Here is a 17,780-nt window from a genome sequence, read left to right as displayed (position 1 = left end):
CCCGAGGGGAAATAGCCTGACAGCCGAGAAGGCTGGGACTGGGTTTATGGTTCTGTTTGCTGTTACTGCCATGGTTATTGTTGGTTTGCCTTGTTATACACACATAGATATATAATACTAAGAATTGTTATTCCTATTCCTCATATCTTTGCCTGAAAGCCCCTTTATTTCAAAATTATAATAATTCGGAGGGAAGGGGGTTGCAATTTTTTTTTTTTCATTTCAAGGAAGACTCCTGCCTTCCTTGGCAGACACCTGTCTTTCAAACCAAGACAGCTTATATATATTTAACTGCCAGGATTGTAGTTCATTCCCATCTCGATTTTTAGGACCTGACATAACAGATATTCTCAGAGTATGCTTTCTTGGAAACTGTTCAAATAAAATACAGTATTACATTTGAAAAGAATCCTACTGCAGTACTATCAACATCCCAGTCTACTTTTTTATTTTTGCATTTTTAGTCTATATTTAGATAGTGGGATCAACACAAATATTTCCTCATTAGCAGAAATTAATTAAGAAATTAAGAAGCAAGTACTTTAGCTTTAGACTCTTACTCATCCTTCAGTCTTTAATCCAGGCCCCAGAGTGGAAAGCATGTCCATAGTCAATTGACCATGACTGATGTGTAGGTGCTTAGGATGGCACTAATGTAAAATCCAAGTGAGATATGGCTTGATTCTGCTGTTTTCAGCTCATGTGGGTAGAGACTGAGATAGCTTTTGTAATGTTGGCTGGGTGCTGCTCTGCTTTGGAGGTTTGAGTTCTTGATTGATTAATTCAACAGCTTGTTAAAATTTTCCATATAAGTAATGTTAAATGTTGATTAAGTATCTGCACTATGAGAGTCCTTCCAAAGGGCAGCTGTTTAAAATAATGTGATAGCTGTAGTCTCCTGCTCATTCCAGTGTAGGCATTAAATGAGGTTTTCTTGAAACATTGAATATGTATTTTAATACACAAAACTCCTCCTACATTTGGCACATCTCCTTAATCTGTATTTATTGCCATAAATATTGGGCGATGTGCACCCTGTTAGTAATTTTAGATTGTGACTAGAACTATGTCATTTTAAAAGTATCTCCATCTGTTCTTAAATGCACAAAAAAAAAAATCACTAAAAAACAAACCCCCCAAAACCCTGAGAATGAATATAAAGAAATATTATCTATTAGGACTAAACATTATTCTAAATAGCCTGCTTTAGTCTGAAATCCTTTTAAATATTTTAACAATGACAAAACCCCCTCTATCCAAAATAAAAAAAAAAATACAACATTAATATGAATATAATTTTATACAGTCATAATGTATGCAGATTGCAGTGCAATGCTTGGGTCTGTCTTCCTTCATGTGCTTGCTATTTTGTAAGCATAGCTAAAGGACCTAAGAACACTGAAGATTAAACGTCTCTGATTTTCTCTGCTGCCTGTAAAGTGTGGTAGAATCTTTTCTGAAGTACCTCTCACACCACTGAGTTCTAAGAGAACACAGCAGCTGTTGTTCATAAGCCAGCTATAAGCAGCAGTAAAGAACATTCTTGATATTGACTTATGAATCACCTCATATAACACCCTTACAAGCACTGGCCAGTATATAAAATCCAACTGTAGGGTCTGATACATATGCACATGTCCATAAATAAGCTGTTAATGCAATGCTTAGAGATACATAAGAGTGTCCACAAAGCCCGTAATCAGGAAATTACTTCTAAAAAACCTCTTTAATAGCCATTGCATGTATGCAGGGGAGCAGTGTTAAATTTTTTCCTCATATTGTTTATTTAAGTTAATGTAATTGATTTTTGGCTGAACTGAAAATCCTAAAATGTGCGTGAAAAAAATGGAGGTGATCAGGGTAATATTTCAATCAAATCAGCTTTTAGAGATTCAATTACTACTCAAATAAAAATGTTACAACAAAAGTAAATCTGTGCTTGAATATATAAAAAAATCTTACTCAACAGTAGAACCAATTTATTTTTCTTAAATGAGCCAAAGTTAACCTCGACACAATAAAGATAACTTAGTATAGAGCATTTCCTATAAATAGAAGTTCTCTTCAAATGGTGCACTGTCCTCAATCTTTTTTGTGGCAGACTGATCTAGGTCTACCAAGAGTAAAAATTGTTGGAATGGACTCTGTTCTAGCAAACTATTCTTTTGCCTAAAATCTGAAAACATTTTGAAGCCCTGAGTGATAAAATAGCTCATCTTGCTACAAAAATGCAAAATGCATCCAGGACAAAGAGAATTTTAAGTCTTCACAGAGTCACAAAATATTCTAAGTAGGAAAGGACCCATCATAATCATCAAGTCCAACTCCTGGGCCTGCAAAGGACTATCCCCAAGAATCACACCATCGGCCTGAGAGCATTGTCCAAACACTTCTTGAACTCTGTCACACTTACTGCTGTGAGCGCTTCCCTGAAGAGTCTGTTCAACTGCCCAACCATGCTGTGGTTCCAAAACTTTTTCCTGATATCCAGACTAAACCCCCCTGACACTACTTCGTGCCATTTACTCGAATCCTGTCACTGGGCAACACAGAAAAAAGATCAATGTCTGCCCATCCTTTTCCCCTCGTGAGGAAGGTGCAGATTGCGATGGGGTCTGCCCTCAGTCTTCTCTTCTCCAGGCTGAACAGACCAAGTGAGATCAGCCACTCCTCATATGTCTTCCCCTCAAGGCCCTTCATCATCTCCATAGCCAACCATGGATGCTTGTAATAACTTTAGATCCTACTTTCATTGTGCTCCTGTAATAAATGATTTAACTGGAGGACGTCTCCTTGTACATCTACAATGAATCCTAACCAACAAATGCTTCTGCATCACTACCAATTTCAAATTCTTTTCTTTTTTCATCAGCAGTATTTCTTTTACACATGTTCTCATTGCTGCTGTTATGGATTGTGTGATTTATTCCCATTTGTCTTGCATTCCTCAGCATTTTTCTTTGAGAACTGACCCATTCATTGCAGAGACACCTTGTTTCAGTCAGTGATTTACCCTTCTGTGACTCTTATTATAATACCTATGTTTAATTATGTAGAGTCTCTTTCTTCCTTCGCTTGCTAACAAGAGCATTTGGGAAGCACAGTTTTCACTAGCCTTGGAGGTATTTGCCAAGATTTTCAGAGCAAGCCTGTTTCCTCACACAAAGTTTGTGTGTTGCCTTTCATGTCATGCTAATTATGGTCACTGAGTAACTTCTGGCTGGGATATTCAAATATGGATGACAGCTATATTGCAAGTCTGCAGTTTCACAGACCACCTTGCATATCCCCCTCAACCGCTTATGCACAGAGCAAAAAATTATTTAAATTTTGAATAACTTAATCTATAATTTTTTTTCCCATTCATGGTGAATATTTTATAGGTTCCTGAATTTTTAGACATGAAGGATTTCACACATGCAATTTCTTAACATTGTAATTTGCAATGTTAAGCAAAAAAGGAGCTTTACGGAGGGTCAGACTGACAGAGAGGGAGGGAATATGGAGGTATTACTTCATTTTTGCTAAGTATTTGTTTTATTTCTCTGTCTCTGTTTGAGACAAATTTGGAGGAAAACATCTGAAATTAACATCTCCTCTAACGGAAGGCAGGTCTCAGCAGCCCCTCCCCCACTAAGAGGTTTGGAAAGAAATTTCTTGGAGGAAAGTGAAAAAAAAGCTGTTTATTTAACAAGCAAAGTGCATGCAGGCACAAAATGAATAATGAAGAGATAATAAACCTTCTCATCGTGGAGAAAAACCTGGTTAGATTCAGAGTCCTTTCTGTAGGTGTGGCTCTGCTCTCTCTGGAGCTGGGGTGCAGCGTGGGCCCCTCTGGGCCACAGTGTGGGGCCTCCCGGTGATGGTGTTCTGGACCAGAGCTCAACAGTTCCAGGAGAAGAAGAAGAAACCACAGTCCCAGGAAAAACTTCTTGCTTCAGCTAACAAACAAGAAGCTAGCTAAAAAGCAAAGAATTTTAACTCTCCGTCTCTCTCTCCTGAGAAAAGGAGTCGAGAGCTGGGGAAAAGCAGGAAGGTGCTTCCTCGGCTCCGCAGCGGTGAGAACGCAGGCGAGTCTGTGAGTCCTTGAACACAAACTACACTGAAGAATCCACTCGGCTTCCCCTCCCTTTCTCTCGGACCCAGCTTAAAGGCATAGAAAGGCACAGAAAGGCACAGGAATCATATCTGGCATAGAGCAAGTGATAGGGGATACAGCATCATAAAGTCACCCCAAGACATTCTCAAACCATGTAATGGAAATACAGCATAGAGAAGTGATTTTGAGAGGAAGAATTTTAATTTTCTGGGCCTGGTCAAATGTCTCACAGCCTAAGGAGTCTCTGTTGCTGGAAACTGCTGAATTAAACATCTACTCCTACAGATCTTAGTCACATGGTCCAGAAACTTGTTGAGAAAAGCATCCACAAGATTGCATTGTTTTGGCACTGAAGGAAATCACTAAGCATTAAAGCAAGTTCAAAAGATCTAAAAAACCTACATTTTCTTTTCCACCTTCGATTTTTTTCTAGAAGAAGGAAGAAAAAGCCCAGATACTCACTTTGGCTTCTGCTGACAGACCTTCCCTCCTGTTTCAACCTTATTTAAACAGCTGAGAAGACCAACTGCAAAAGTAGGTACTGCTTCAATCAGGAGCTCTGGTTTTAAAGTGTTTCACTTCTCAGATACAGAAACTCTGAAAAAAGGAAATCATTAACACACCAGGCAAGTTACAAGGAGACTGGCAAAGTTCTTTCACTCTTGCCTGAGAAAGGGCAGAGCAGCCATGGGCTGGCTACCCAAAGAAGAGCATTCCCACAGGATATAAAAACATGGTGGTTGGAAGAAGAGGACAGGCAAGTGCTCCAGCTGAACTAAAATGTGGAGGGGCTTAATTATGAGGGGCTGACTGAAGTGGTAGCTTCAGCTAATATTCACTTGAGACCTGAGACAGAAATAGAAAGTCTGCTTTACTTAATATGGAAAGGGGGCATATCAGTTTTCAACTGAAAAGTAGAAATTACTAAAATAAAAAAGGAGGAAGTCTTGCAGTCTTAATTGATTAAAACAAATCCTTCTTGAGAGCAATGATAGTAGTTGGAATACAGAGCTGCCCTCTAAAACAGAGAGAGAGCTAAAACTTGCTAAAACTCACTTAACCAAGAAGAAACTTGGGATAAGAATTAAGAGTACTTTCATACAACAACTGGGAGTTCAAATTTGCTCAAAAAATAATATTCTGATCTTGAAATGTAAATATCAGTGTCAAGGAGATGAAGAGATACAGGCTGTGACAGGCAGGAAGCCATTGTATTACATGACACATAGAAACAGAGGTGCAAGCCATGTGTCAGAGTTTGCATGGGTTGATCAGTACTACTGAGCATGCACAGGGTGGATAAAGAAAAGGGTCTGCAGAACATGCTGAAATGTAGTATTTTTAGCTCTACTTTCATCTCTCTGGTGGAATATAAGAATGCTTAAATACAGGACTCTACTGTTAAGAAATACTATTCAGCATGGTTATAAAGTTTCACCTTATGAAAATGCTACTTTCACTTGATTGGTAAAGGATCAAAATAATTTTGCCAGAGTTTCTTTTTCAACCTTTAGGAAGCAATCACTAAGCCAAATCTATACATGAAACTGAGCAAATGACACACAGTCTAGTTAGTTAAAAAACTTCCTCTGCTATACAGGAGAGAGAGTAAAACCAATAAGCAATACCGTGGGTAATTGATTAGATATGGGGAGTCAAGACAAAGGAAAAAACCTTAATGTTCACAAACCCAAAGAATTGCTAGCCTGCCAGAAAAGATGTATCTATTGAGGATAAGAAAAAAGGAACATTTGTGTGGTGTAGGATCTGTTAGTGGAGAAAGTGGTCTGTGAATACATAACAATGTTTCATCTGGTGAGAGTCAATGTCATCAAATTGCTTTCTGTGCTGTCCTGTAGAAAGAATTTCACAGGGGAAGAGCACAGGAATGGCACAGCTGTGATGAAAGTTAACCTAGCAAAGAACAAGGTCATGTTTGGGGTTTTTTTGTAGCAAGCCTGGGCTCACTAATCAGCAACATGCTTGCTTCCCTGGATTGAGAATCTACTAATTCCCTCCAAATAAGCAAGTTTTTTCCTGCAAAAATATCAGCCTGAATTCTAAAACCATTGCCCTAACAATGCTGCTTTGCAGGATGCACAGCTCAAATCGTAATAATCTGAGATGCTGGCAGAAATGCTAGCAGTCTTGGATGTGAGATATGTCCAGCATTAAGTTGTCCAGCCCAAGATTCAGGGAAATGTGCTGCTCAGTCCCATTTGCAGTGATGTAGTTCAAGCAGGCTAAGGTATCACAGTGCTTATGAAAGCTGAATGCCAATGCACCTGTACTAAAAGATACTACTATAATATACTATAAAATCTGAAAGCCATTGATTAGGGGGAAGCAAATGTCACCTGGAACTCAACATTAATATTATACCACTATGAAAAAAAGAGCTTCCTAAGCTCTTCCTCTGAAAGTACTGAATGTTTTTGTGCTTTGTGCCAGAGTTTAGGCTGCTAGGACTTACCTCACTACAAAGCAATTTCCAGTTACTGCCACGGAGGATTGTCATTGTATACCACACCTCTCTTCTGTCTCCTCTTCTCTCTGCTTGGCATTTTTCTATTTTGAGGAAAGGTCATGGAGATGAGAACAGACCTAGATGTGGCTCATCTGTGTTTTGCATTGTGGAAACTCTCCACTGAGAGCAAACAACAAGACTACAGGACTTTGCAGCAGCTGAAAAAATAATTTTGAAGTACCTGTTTCTGGACACAGATCTAGATTCATCATACACCTTTCTTTAGCCTAAGACCAACACACATTTTCCCACTCTCTAGTCAGAAAAAAGAGGAAAATAAGTTCTCAAAATTCTGCCCAGCTAAGTAGTGATTTCCTGTTCAGGAACTTCAGACTCAGATTTGTCTCCTCCTCTGTAATTCTGTAATTAGAGAATATTCACATCTTGTGACTTACAGCACTTCACAAGTGTTTGTCTATATATATACTTTTTCCCCTTCACACATTATTTCATTTAAGGCTAAACCAATGATTTCAAATATTCCTTTTGCTGTAATGTTAAAGTTCACAGTTCATTATAAGCTTGGTAAATCAAATTTACTTTCCATAGTATTTCTCTGAACTATAAAAACAGTGATGCTGCTATTTTCTATCAAAAATAGCTATTTTTGATTTTGTGACATTTTATTTAAAGAGCATTAAAAAATAAAGTTGTCTAAGCAAAACTGAAAAGTCTTCTGCCTTCTATTTAATGCAAATCGTATTTATAAAAGTCAAAAGAGTAAGTCTCTAAAATGGATACAATGCTTATACTTCCTCAGAAGAAAAAGTCTCAACATTGAAAAGCTTCTAAAGGACTTCTATAACTGTGACTAGTTAAGAATTTGTATGCTTTTCCCAAGTCATCAAAATACAGAAGAAATTATTGCCCTCAATACTGTCCTTGAGGAGACTACAAGTAAAAGGATTAGATTATTACTGCAATTTTTATGTGATAAAATACTTCTTAAAACTTTTTATCTTAAGAGATTTAATGAAATAGACTAGGGAACATTAAGAAATATCTTTTTCGATATGGCTCTTTTAAATTTAGTGACTGCCTATCTTGAGTATATGACTAGAAGTTAGGTGAGCCAACGTGATAATCTAACACTGCTGAAGTCAATCAAAATTTAACATCAACATCAGCAGATCAGAAACGCAACCTTAGATCCGCTTCGCATGTCTTCCCACTGACCTGGCTGACATATGGGAAATGTAACTTTCTTGTGGCTTTTTCTTACCCAGATTGGTTGCAGTGTCTTCTCTGCAGACTGAAAATTTCTGATGCAGGTTTTCCCACGGGAATTTAAATACCTGGGACCCTAGTCATCTCTGAATGGAATACCAAATCCTAGTTTGCAAAGAAATAAAACATACGGGGAAATTTTTGCATTTAAGAGAATGACTTGAACTGAAGAGGCTACTACTTACAGGCCTTCTTGGAATGGAGTAGACGAGGAAGGGGTTCTTGTTTTAAGTGGCAGGTCATGTTGTAAACTACTTTGTCTCACTTCTGTGTCATTGAAAGCAGACATTAAAAATTAACTTCATCATAGCAACGCAGGCTGAGAATTAGCTTCACAATTTACCACAGCAGAGGGTGTACTGTGAACTTACAGCATCTGTTGGTTATGCAGTAAAAATTTGCACACATGCTTTTGTCTGCAGCAAATAAGAGATTATGTTAAGGTATCTTAGCTGTCAACAAAAAGGGCTTGCTTGTTCATCTGCCCATAAAGGTCCATAAGGTCTGTTGTGGTGTGTGGTTTCCTGTGTTGGTTTAGCAAGCCACAAACCTTCCTGGAGAGCACCGCAGAGCTGCTTCAGGGAGAGCGGCTGTTCCACTTCCCACAATCCTTCTGGACGGCCCTGCGCTCCTGCTCCAGCTAGCTGTCGACTCCACAACACGGTGGCGATAAAGGAGGCGAGAAAGGTCTCTGCATGGGGACCTCAGAGGAACTTTATTCACATGATGACAAGCCAGTTCCCAGAGGCAGAGAGACCACATGGTCAGGGAGCATGGAGTTTTATATGGGGACGTGGGGGGTGGAGAGAGCACATGGACTAATGGTCTCAGGGCACAGGGGCAGTGCATGGATGGAACTGGGGTACTGGAACCAGTAGGGAGAACCCGAGGGTGTGGCCATGACTAGGGGCAGGGAAGGGAGGAAAATGTGGGAAAGGCAGACATTTAGTAAGAAAAGGAGTGGGGAAATACAGCACTACACAGGTCTGTAAACTACTGATGAAGACAAACAAAAATCCCTTTTTTTACAGGAATTTGAGTCTAAATCCTTTGTATGCCAGGTGAGTGCAGAACAGGATAAATTACTGTTAGGTCTGACCTGTCCCAATGACCAGAATTTTAGTTTTGGATATGGAGAAGGTTTCTTTTTGTTGAAATTTATAAGGATGCCATAAAAGTGTTGTTGAACTACACTTTTCCATTTAGGAAAAAGAAAGGAAAAAAAAAATCTCAACAAGATGTTGTCAAACTCAGAAAATGCCTTAAGGTGTTTAAGGTGTTCTTACTGTCAAAGAAATATGTAAGAAAATGTAGTTGAAGGCATATGGGAAACTCTTTTGTATGACTTTATATAGCACAAAGCAATAAAAGCCAGGCAATTTTGTACTGTCTATTCAATTTAAACAGCATTAAATTAAGCAAAATTTAAAATAGCAGTATTAAAAAATGGGAATTAGTTCCCAAAGACTGAATAGCTGTTGCTGTGGTTTGAATTCAGAAAAAAAGTTCTTTCCCCATCTTCAAATCTATATAGCCTAGGTTGATATCTGGCTGGAAACTTTTATTAAAATGATGGTTCTCACTGGGAGGCCATTCACTGTTATTAAAATATAATAGAACCTCACAAAGCCACCATTTAGCTGCTCAGAAAATCTCTTTCCTGTTCTCAGTCATGGAAAATTCATGAAGTAATCGCTCATAATTCCACCAAAATGTTTTAGGAAATAATTTTCTCTTCATGAGGTAGTATGTTACAAAGTGTAATAAATAAATGAAACTAAAGCGTAGCTTTTCAAATGAAGAAAAAAGTCATCTAATGCTATACCTTTGCTTTTAAAACCATGGTTACTCACTCTGAAAAAGAAATCAACATGCAAACTCTACATCAATAGACATAAAGCAAGTATTATTATGACTCTGATATAATTCCTTAAACTTCATTTTTGCAGTAACAACTGAAGAGCAGACTGGGAGCAGGTGTGTTGTGACAACATTGCTGTGAATGGATGATGTGGATTTAAATAAGTCCCTGCCTTTTGCCCAGGCCTCTGGCAGCAGGCAGTCGTGTTATTGAGGTGGCCAGCACCCTGAGACCCACTCTCATTCATAAGTTCTTTAAAAATGGCTGATTCAATCTGTTATAGAATGAATTGTTTATTTAATAGACACAAAACTAACAGATGTAAGACTTAAAACAGACTATTACTACACAGGAATAAGACAAAAGGAAATACTAGTATTATACATGCAGGGTTAAAGGTACCTATTAATTTTACTGCTAGCGAAGAAATAGTATATCTTAGGATCCAATGTTTCTCACCACCAAACTGTTGAAGGGGCACACATCGAAATCCTTTCCTTCAATTTCCAGAAAAGTAACCATGAAGTTGTGTCCAAGCTTCAGAGAGAAATCGTCTCGCATGTTCCCAAGGAGTGTGTAAGAGACTTCTGCCTCTGTGATAAACTGTAGTACTTCTATAGTGTAAAAACAGGCCTTTTGGTCACCTATGGTTTTTTTTATCTCTTCCCACGTCTGTTAAGCTGGCAGACTTTTGGTGCCAGGAGATGATACCCACTGGGCCTTGCCCACCTGGGTTATGTCTCCTATCTGCAACAGCCACCTGTGGTGGGGAGAGGAGGGATATGCCCTGTCACAAACATATCTTAACTACAACTAACCACACTGTTATGCAGGGGTTTGGGATTGCGTGGAAACCTAAGTTCACCCTGCTGTGATTCCAGGCCTTTCAGCCCCAGAAGCTTGCCTAAATCATAAAACGACAAAATCAATCCGGACATTTTATGCCATGGTAAAAGAGTTTGCAAGAACAGAGATGACCTACCTAAGTCTGATCTCACTTCTTAGCTCAGGAGGGCCATTGGGAATACCACAGGACCAATACAGGGTGAAGTGATTAAACTCCAGCCAGCAGCCCAGCCCCTCACTCACTATCCTACCAGTAGAACTGGGGAGAGAATTGGAAGGGTAAAACCCTGAGAACTCAGCAGTTGAGATGAAGACAGTTTAATAAGGAAAGTGAAAACCACACACACAAGCAAACAAAACAAAGAATTAATTCACTGCTTCCCATGGACAGGTAGATGTTCAGCCATCTCCAGGAGAACAGGGCCCCATAATGCATAAGGGTGACTTGGGAAGACAAACATCAAAGACCATCCCTACAAATATCCCCTCACATCCCCTTTTCCCCCTTCTTCATCCCACTTTGTATACTGAGCATGAAGTCACATAGTATGGAATATCCCTTTGGTCAGTTGGGGTCACCTGTCCTGCCTGTGTCTCCTCCCATCTTCCCGCACACCTACAACTTCCTTGTCAGTATCAAAAACAGAAAAGGCCTTTATTATGCAATAACAAAAACATGTCTATATTATCAATCCTGTATTCAGCACAAAAGCAAAACCTATCTGCTTATTAGACACCATGATGAAAATTCTAATAGTCAAATCCAGCACACAGGAAAAACAGTTTCAGATCTTCCTGATGTTGAACAGAGTGAGGAGTTCTACAGGATTCACTGATCTGAGGCCACCTAAAACCAGAACAGACTCAGTACAGCTGAGTTTAACATAATCCAAAACACAACCCTTAACCCTAACCCTAACCTGTAACCCCTAGGCCCTAACACCTAACCCTACCACCCTAACCATAACCCTAAACTGCAATGACCATAACCCTAACTCTAGGCACCCTAACTCTAACTCCAAACACAACCCTGATCTCTCACCCCAAACCTAAACCCTAACCTTAACACCTAAGAAGAAACATTTTGGAAAAGATTTCACTGCAGGCATGACCAAACACAGACAAATTAGGATTAACATAACAATTACATATAACTATGATCTTTCTTCTCCTCTCCTTCAGCAATATGTCCAGATCAACCAATATCATAAGGAGGTGTACAGAGTCTGTTGAAACTCTCAGAAATACCCCATAACTCATAAGGAATGTCTCAGTGGGGCTGGACAGTAGTGCAGGTTTTCTTGATTCATTCCCTAAGTCTTACCTGGAAATATTTTAAACCATTTTTGCTAGTTTCACAGTCTGAAGGAAAAGCTCCCCTGTTGCCCTAATGAAGAGAGGAGTTGGGGGTTTGATGTAACCAGAAAGCCGATTGCTTTCTGGAGTTGTAAATGTTTATCCAGTTAGGTTTTAGATGTGTTTGCAATTTACAAGTTAAACGGCAAGCATGGAAATATGGCCAGAAATTTACTTAACTTTCCTTCATTTGACCTAAAAGAAGTATCTAAGTAAAAAGCAGTTTCCAGGCTAAGGCATATTTTATGTTCTAGAAAGAGAAATTCTTCATTCAAACTCCAAAACAGAATTGTATCTGATCAATGAAGTGAATTTAGAGCTTGAAGGCAGGCTCAGGCACACACACAGGCTCAAGTAAGGGAGACAAGGGGCATGTTCTTGCAGGAAGGACAGATCAAAACAAAAAGCAGACACAGCATTTCTTACCTTGTTTACTCAGTAGGCATGAATTAGTTATACTTCTCCATTTGTACTAGTTTGAAAGCAAACCAGTGGGATATTCCAAGTCAGAACTGCAATTTAATAGGAAAATTTAAATAAAGGCAATAGTACAGAAACACTGGCTTAAACTGACAGTCAGAATACAACTTGATATCCCGTTGGTCAGGATGGTGGTAGCAGTCCAATTAAATAGTGGCTGCTGTCCTGTTGGAGTGACGGATGTGATTCTGTCGAAGCAGTGATCATGTAGTAAAGTCTGGTCCTTCTCTGGAGGTCCAGTTGTGGTTATGGAGCTCTTGCCCTCTAGGAATCCAGTGGTAGGTGCTGCCTGTGGTGTTCCAAGCCTCAGATTATATACAGGTAGGAATGTTTGGTTCCTCCTCCTGAGCAGAGCATCTCACAATGGGATGATGTAATTCTCTGAGTCATGCAGTGAGACTTGATGGCCCATTAGAAGAGATAGCTCCCGGAGGGAGTTACCAGGGCTGACTCATGGAGAAGATAAAGAACACTACCCCACTTGTTTTAAAAGCTTATGAAGATGGTAATAGAATACATACTTTTGGTTACATCTTACATTGTAACCTAAGTAAGTAGGTTTTAAGAACCTTTTAAGTAGGTTCTTGTACCCTTTCTGGACTCTGAACTTTCCCTCTCATTTCTTTTATTGGACCAGATACAGCTGTTGCTCTCTCTCCTGGTTGCCAACCCCTTAATCCTTTCATCCTCACCCTTCTTCTATATCTACTTCTTCTTCTATCCTTCTCTTCTGTTAGTTTCCCAGTGTTCTTCAACCCTTATCTCTGCTCCCTAATTTTTCTCTTAATCCCAGTTACAAAAAATACAGCTTGTCTCAAGCCTCACTCAAATACAATATGGGAAGTACTGTAGCTCATCCTTATCAAATTTCACATGTATAGTCCCTATGCATGTGATAGACATTTTGATTAAAAGTAGTGAGGTTTTAGCCTTCCTGAAAAGCATACTAGCCAAGAGCCATCTTGAATTAGCATAGAACTAGCATTTTTTAACCAGTGTTTGTGGAATTTTTGCAATATCTATGTCACAAAAGTCTGGAGAACATCATGACAACTGACAATATCAGAGTGGTCCCTATCTGCATGATCACTCTGCTTGAAATATAAACATGGTTAATATTTTCCTACTATATAAAAGTGTGCATTGATCAGGGAAGTATGCAATGCAAAAAAACACAGCAGTGTATGCCCCTAAATTAAAACTCCTTTCTTGCTGTTGCACTGCAACTTTATCTGGGGACCTCTGCACTGGCTAAATACACTACTGCACAAAAGAATGTAAAACAGAGAGTACGGCTTCATTGGGATTTAGTTCTCATACTTCCTAAGGAACTGCTGCAGAATTTCTTCCAGAGAAAAATACATGCTCTTCCTATAACACACATAAAAGAAATGGCTGAGAAATTGGGTTAAGTTTATTTTAACTGTCTCCTCACTATTGATCCTGTGGTTGTTCTGCAAGGCGATTATAAACACTAAGTCATCACTGTATTCTAGTCACAAAAGTGAAAAGGGAGGTGAATGGGAATATGGATTCTGACCTGATTTTTGTGCCTCTGAACATCAAGAGAAATTTAATATCCACCAACCCTAACCCTGAGTCCTATATGGAATAACTATGCAATAATGCAGCTTGGTGCATTATCTTTTATTCTGCTGCCTTTGGAAAAGCTGTTGCATTATAAATCTGAAATATTTGAAGTGCTGCTATTTGCAATGCCAGTAATGCTAAAAATGTAATACTGGACTTCTACTACAACAGGAAGAGATAGTATTTCAAGACGTGCACATTTTGATGAAAGTATGTATAGATCATGATAATAAGAAGCATAGATAATAGTCAAATTTAGTCTGTAAGAGCAATTCTGTAAAGTTTTAGTGTTCTGTGCACATTAATACTAAGAAATTATGGGGGTATCTGGCGTCTTTGTTTGAACCATCAATGAAAATACTGAAGGATATTGAAGTCTGAAATTATAACAGATTGAAGTAGCAGTAGTACTTAAAAATTTCACAAAGTATCATTCATTGTTTTAGTTGGGTTTTTTTACAAAAAGTTGAACAGTTAATACTATTAAACACATTCCATAGGATTAAATCAGAGTTAATGTTGTTAAGCAAATGCAAGAATGCCACATCAGCCTTGCCTGCTCTTGAAACAAAAGGATGTACAAACACATGACCTTTCCACAATGTTGACTATTTTTTGTTAAAAGTTACTATACAGAAATCAGAAAGCCATAGTCACTGTAACCTGATCAGATTGACATTAAAATGATACATTAAAAAAAATATTTAGAGGGTAGCTGACAAATTTACCTCATTCATCCTTCCACCTTGAGTTAAAAATCCAGAGATTTCTGTAACTTGGTCCTAAAGACAACTAGCGATTGAAATGCTACATCTTCCCCAGGAAATCTCTTCCAGTGTTTCTCTGTCCTCAGTGATAAAACAGGCTGAATTAATTCAGAAGGTATTTCTGGCACCTACATAAAACACGAAATACTCTTAATGAAAAAAGAACTTTATATGATAATATGCATTAACAAACATAAATGTTTCAAGTTTCTAGCCACTTTCTTCAGCATGAAATGCAGTCCTTCAAGAACTCTTTGCCATAGAAACTAATTAGCACTCTGAAATCTGAAATGCTTAAATGCGTGATTATTTGTATTATTCACATTTTTGCTCCTCCAGTAGTCTTCATAAAAGAAATTTTACTGTCATCACCAGATGCCATGAAATAGGATTTACTGAATATGTTTCTGGGTTCATAGAGATAAACCATTCCTCTAATTCATGTAAAATAAACCACACTATTTGATATAAATGCAATTCATTATTTAAATATCATTAGGATGTATGAGAAAGAGGAAATAATTTCAAGGCATAATTTAGACAGTTTGTTCGAGTTATGAAGTGCTGTTGATGACACATTAAAGAAAGATAATTAAAGGAATTAGTGAAATACTAGATATGAATATTTAAACTCTCTATACAGTAAACTCATTTTCTGTAATAATAAATTATATCATTGTAAATGAAATGTAACACCTGGCTGAATTATATTATATATGTGCTATACATCTATATACTATTTGTGTCTGCCTGTTATAGAAGCATAGAGCTAGAGAATAAAACGATACCAGGAAGGAAACCCAAGGAACAGCAGAGGAGCTAAGAGAGGGGTCCTCCTCGTTGTAGTCAGAGCTGTAAACCTATTTCTGAATGACAGCTCAGGAGTGATTTGGAAGAGGAATGGAACTTGCTCTGAATCCACTTTACAGCAACTTCTGTGACTCTGGGACCGACCCTGTTATATAGATAACATCAGAACTTTGAATGGCATGAGCAGAAGGTGAAGACAGTGAATCACTGCAGGAGATGAGCTGGTCCATATCTCAAGATGCCACAGTCTTTTTCTGACCCAGAAGTGTGTTTTCACGGTAGTAGAATGACAGGCATGGGAACAGCCAAAATTGTCAGGAAAATGCCACAGCTTGTTATGCACATTGTGCTTTTGTTGAGAAGTGGTTTTCTCCATATATTACTCAAGTATAAATTGACAGTTTTACATTCTAGCAATGAGAAAAAACCTTTAGAGTCTTGATGGTTAGGAGCTTCAACTGTTTTGGTCAGTTTCAGTCAGACTGGTTGCAACCAGACTGAGAAGGGAGAGAAAAGTGCATTGCTAGGCACAGCATAAACATCACTGTCAGTTCTCAAGTGTCTTAGATGCAGGCAGGGATTTCTTTTGTGGGGTGAGGATTGGTTCTTATGAAGCAGCAGGGGAGCTGGGTTCCTTCTTCAGGGAGGAAGGGGTGCAGCAGAAGGTGGAGGAGAAGAAGAAAGTGGAGGCACACTGTTTTCTGAACATACATGCGGCCCGGCATGAAACCAAGGAGCTGCTGTGGCTAACTGTATAGTAAGCTGCCTTTGGTATTTGTGTGTGGAACCAAGTAATACCACCTCTGAAGATGGGTGAATTCAGAATCCTCTATATACATTTTCAACACCTATTTTCAGTGATTTCATCTAACTACAGAAATAATCTAATATACAAAAATTATATAAGTATATTTAAAAAAATCATCGCAGATGTTCAACAGGCTTAACAACACTGACAGAATCCTGACTCTTAGTCTGAACATGTGATGTAGTTTTCACAAAGTATTAAGTAAGGTTTTGCATTGAATCAATTTTTTTTTCTAGAAAAGAATGTCAGGAATTATACAACGTGAAATTTGAACTTCACTCTCACAAATAGAATGGGTTTTTCTCCTTTTGCTGCTGATGCCTTTCAAAGATCACTTTCTGAGACTAAGTTATCAGAGCCACAGCAGAGAAGAGTACAGAAAATGCAGCTTGATCTGGCTTGTGTGGAAGGAAATTTCAGTTTCCATTCCATTCCACTGAGACTGAATTAAAACTTTCTTACTACACACAACTGATTTTTCTAACATAACACCTATTAGCAGCCCAAAGATTTTCAACAACTTTTCTAGCCTTTCTTCACTCCTAATGCCTGCAAGGGAGTACTCTCCTGGGGAGGAAAAATCTGTACTTACTTCCAAATTTCCTTGCATCCTCCTGTCTGTTATGGATCAGTTCTGTACACAAGATACCAGACCAAATAGACCCAGGGAAGGTTCTGTCATCATGTGAGCTCTTGCTTTTAACTTAAGCTAAGAAAGAAAAGTCACACTAGATTTGTCACAAACTCTTCCTGGGTCCCCGTGGGAGAAGAGTGGTACTGGTCTTGCCTGTTCCGTAAGAGCAAACTTCAGGGCTGCGGGCAGATCCCTGTCACACAGAGTAAGTGTATTTCCAGGGCAGCTCACTCACTTTGAAAAAGGCAAAACAATACTGAGAAATGCGGATATAGCTAATAATTTATTTTTCGTGTTGCATTATCAGTCTCAAAAGGTTTGTTTCGTTTAGTTTCGTTTCGGGTTTCGTGGTTTGTCTTTTTTTTTTTTTTTTTTTTTTTTTTTTTTTTTTTTTTTTCCCCCCCTGGGCATGGGCGGTGTATTTGGCCAGGCTCCGCGGCTCTCGGCGGGTGTGTGCGGGGGCTACGCCGCTTCCCTTCTGCATTTCCGCCCTCTCCTGCGCGTTTTGGGGCACGGAGACCAGGAAAAACCTGCAGTGCCTTGTTCAATCCACAATCACCCATAGCTGGAGAGAGGGAAAAAAAAAAAAATCCAATGAACAAAACCCCTCACCCTTCTCTGAAAAGGAAGCGTGTTCTTTGCAGCGGCACAGCGTTGACGATCCCTCCCTTTAACTTTCAGACGCCCAGCTGACGACACGGGCAAAATGTGACCCAGGCGAGGAAGGCACGCCTTCTCCAAACACAGCAGAGCTACCAGCAAGCCTCCCCCACCT

At 38.9% G+C, this 17,780-nt stretch overlaps 1 long non-coding RNA gene across 1 annotated transcript; it reads right to left on the bottom strand.

Moving 5' to 3' along the window:
• Nucleotides 1–9,684: 9,684 nt before the first annotated feature.
• On the bottom strand, nucleotides 9,685–17,767 carry LOC108445746. The gene is made up of 3 exons (XR_001860703.1): nucleotides 17,618–17,767; nucleotides 16,964–17,080; nucleotides 9,685–14,881 (listed from the first exon to the last, which is right to left on the bottom strand). It is a non-coding gene; the product is annotated as an uncharacterized LOC108445746 (long non-coding RNA).
• Between the last annotated feature and the right edge of the window lie 13 nt (nucleotides 17,768–17,780).

Source organism: Corvus brachyrhynchos, unplaced genomic scaffold (assembly GCF_000691975.1).
Source record: "Corvus brachyrhynchos isolate BGI_N302 unplaced genomic scaffold, ASM69197v1 scaffold33, whole genome shotgun sequence".
Classification (NCBI taxonomy): domain Eukaryota; kingdom Metazoa; phylum Chordata; class Aves; order Passeriformes; family Corvidae; genus Corvus; species Corvus brachyrhynchos.
Note: the sequence above shows the minus strand (reverse complement) of the source record. Positions and strands in the feature narration are given on the sequence as shown.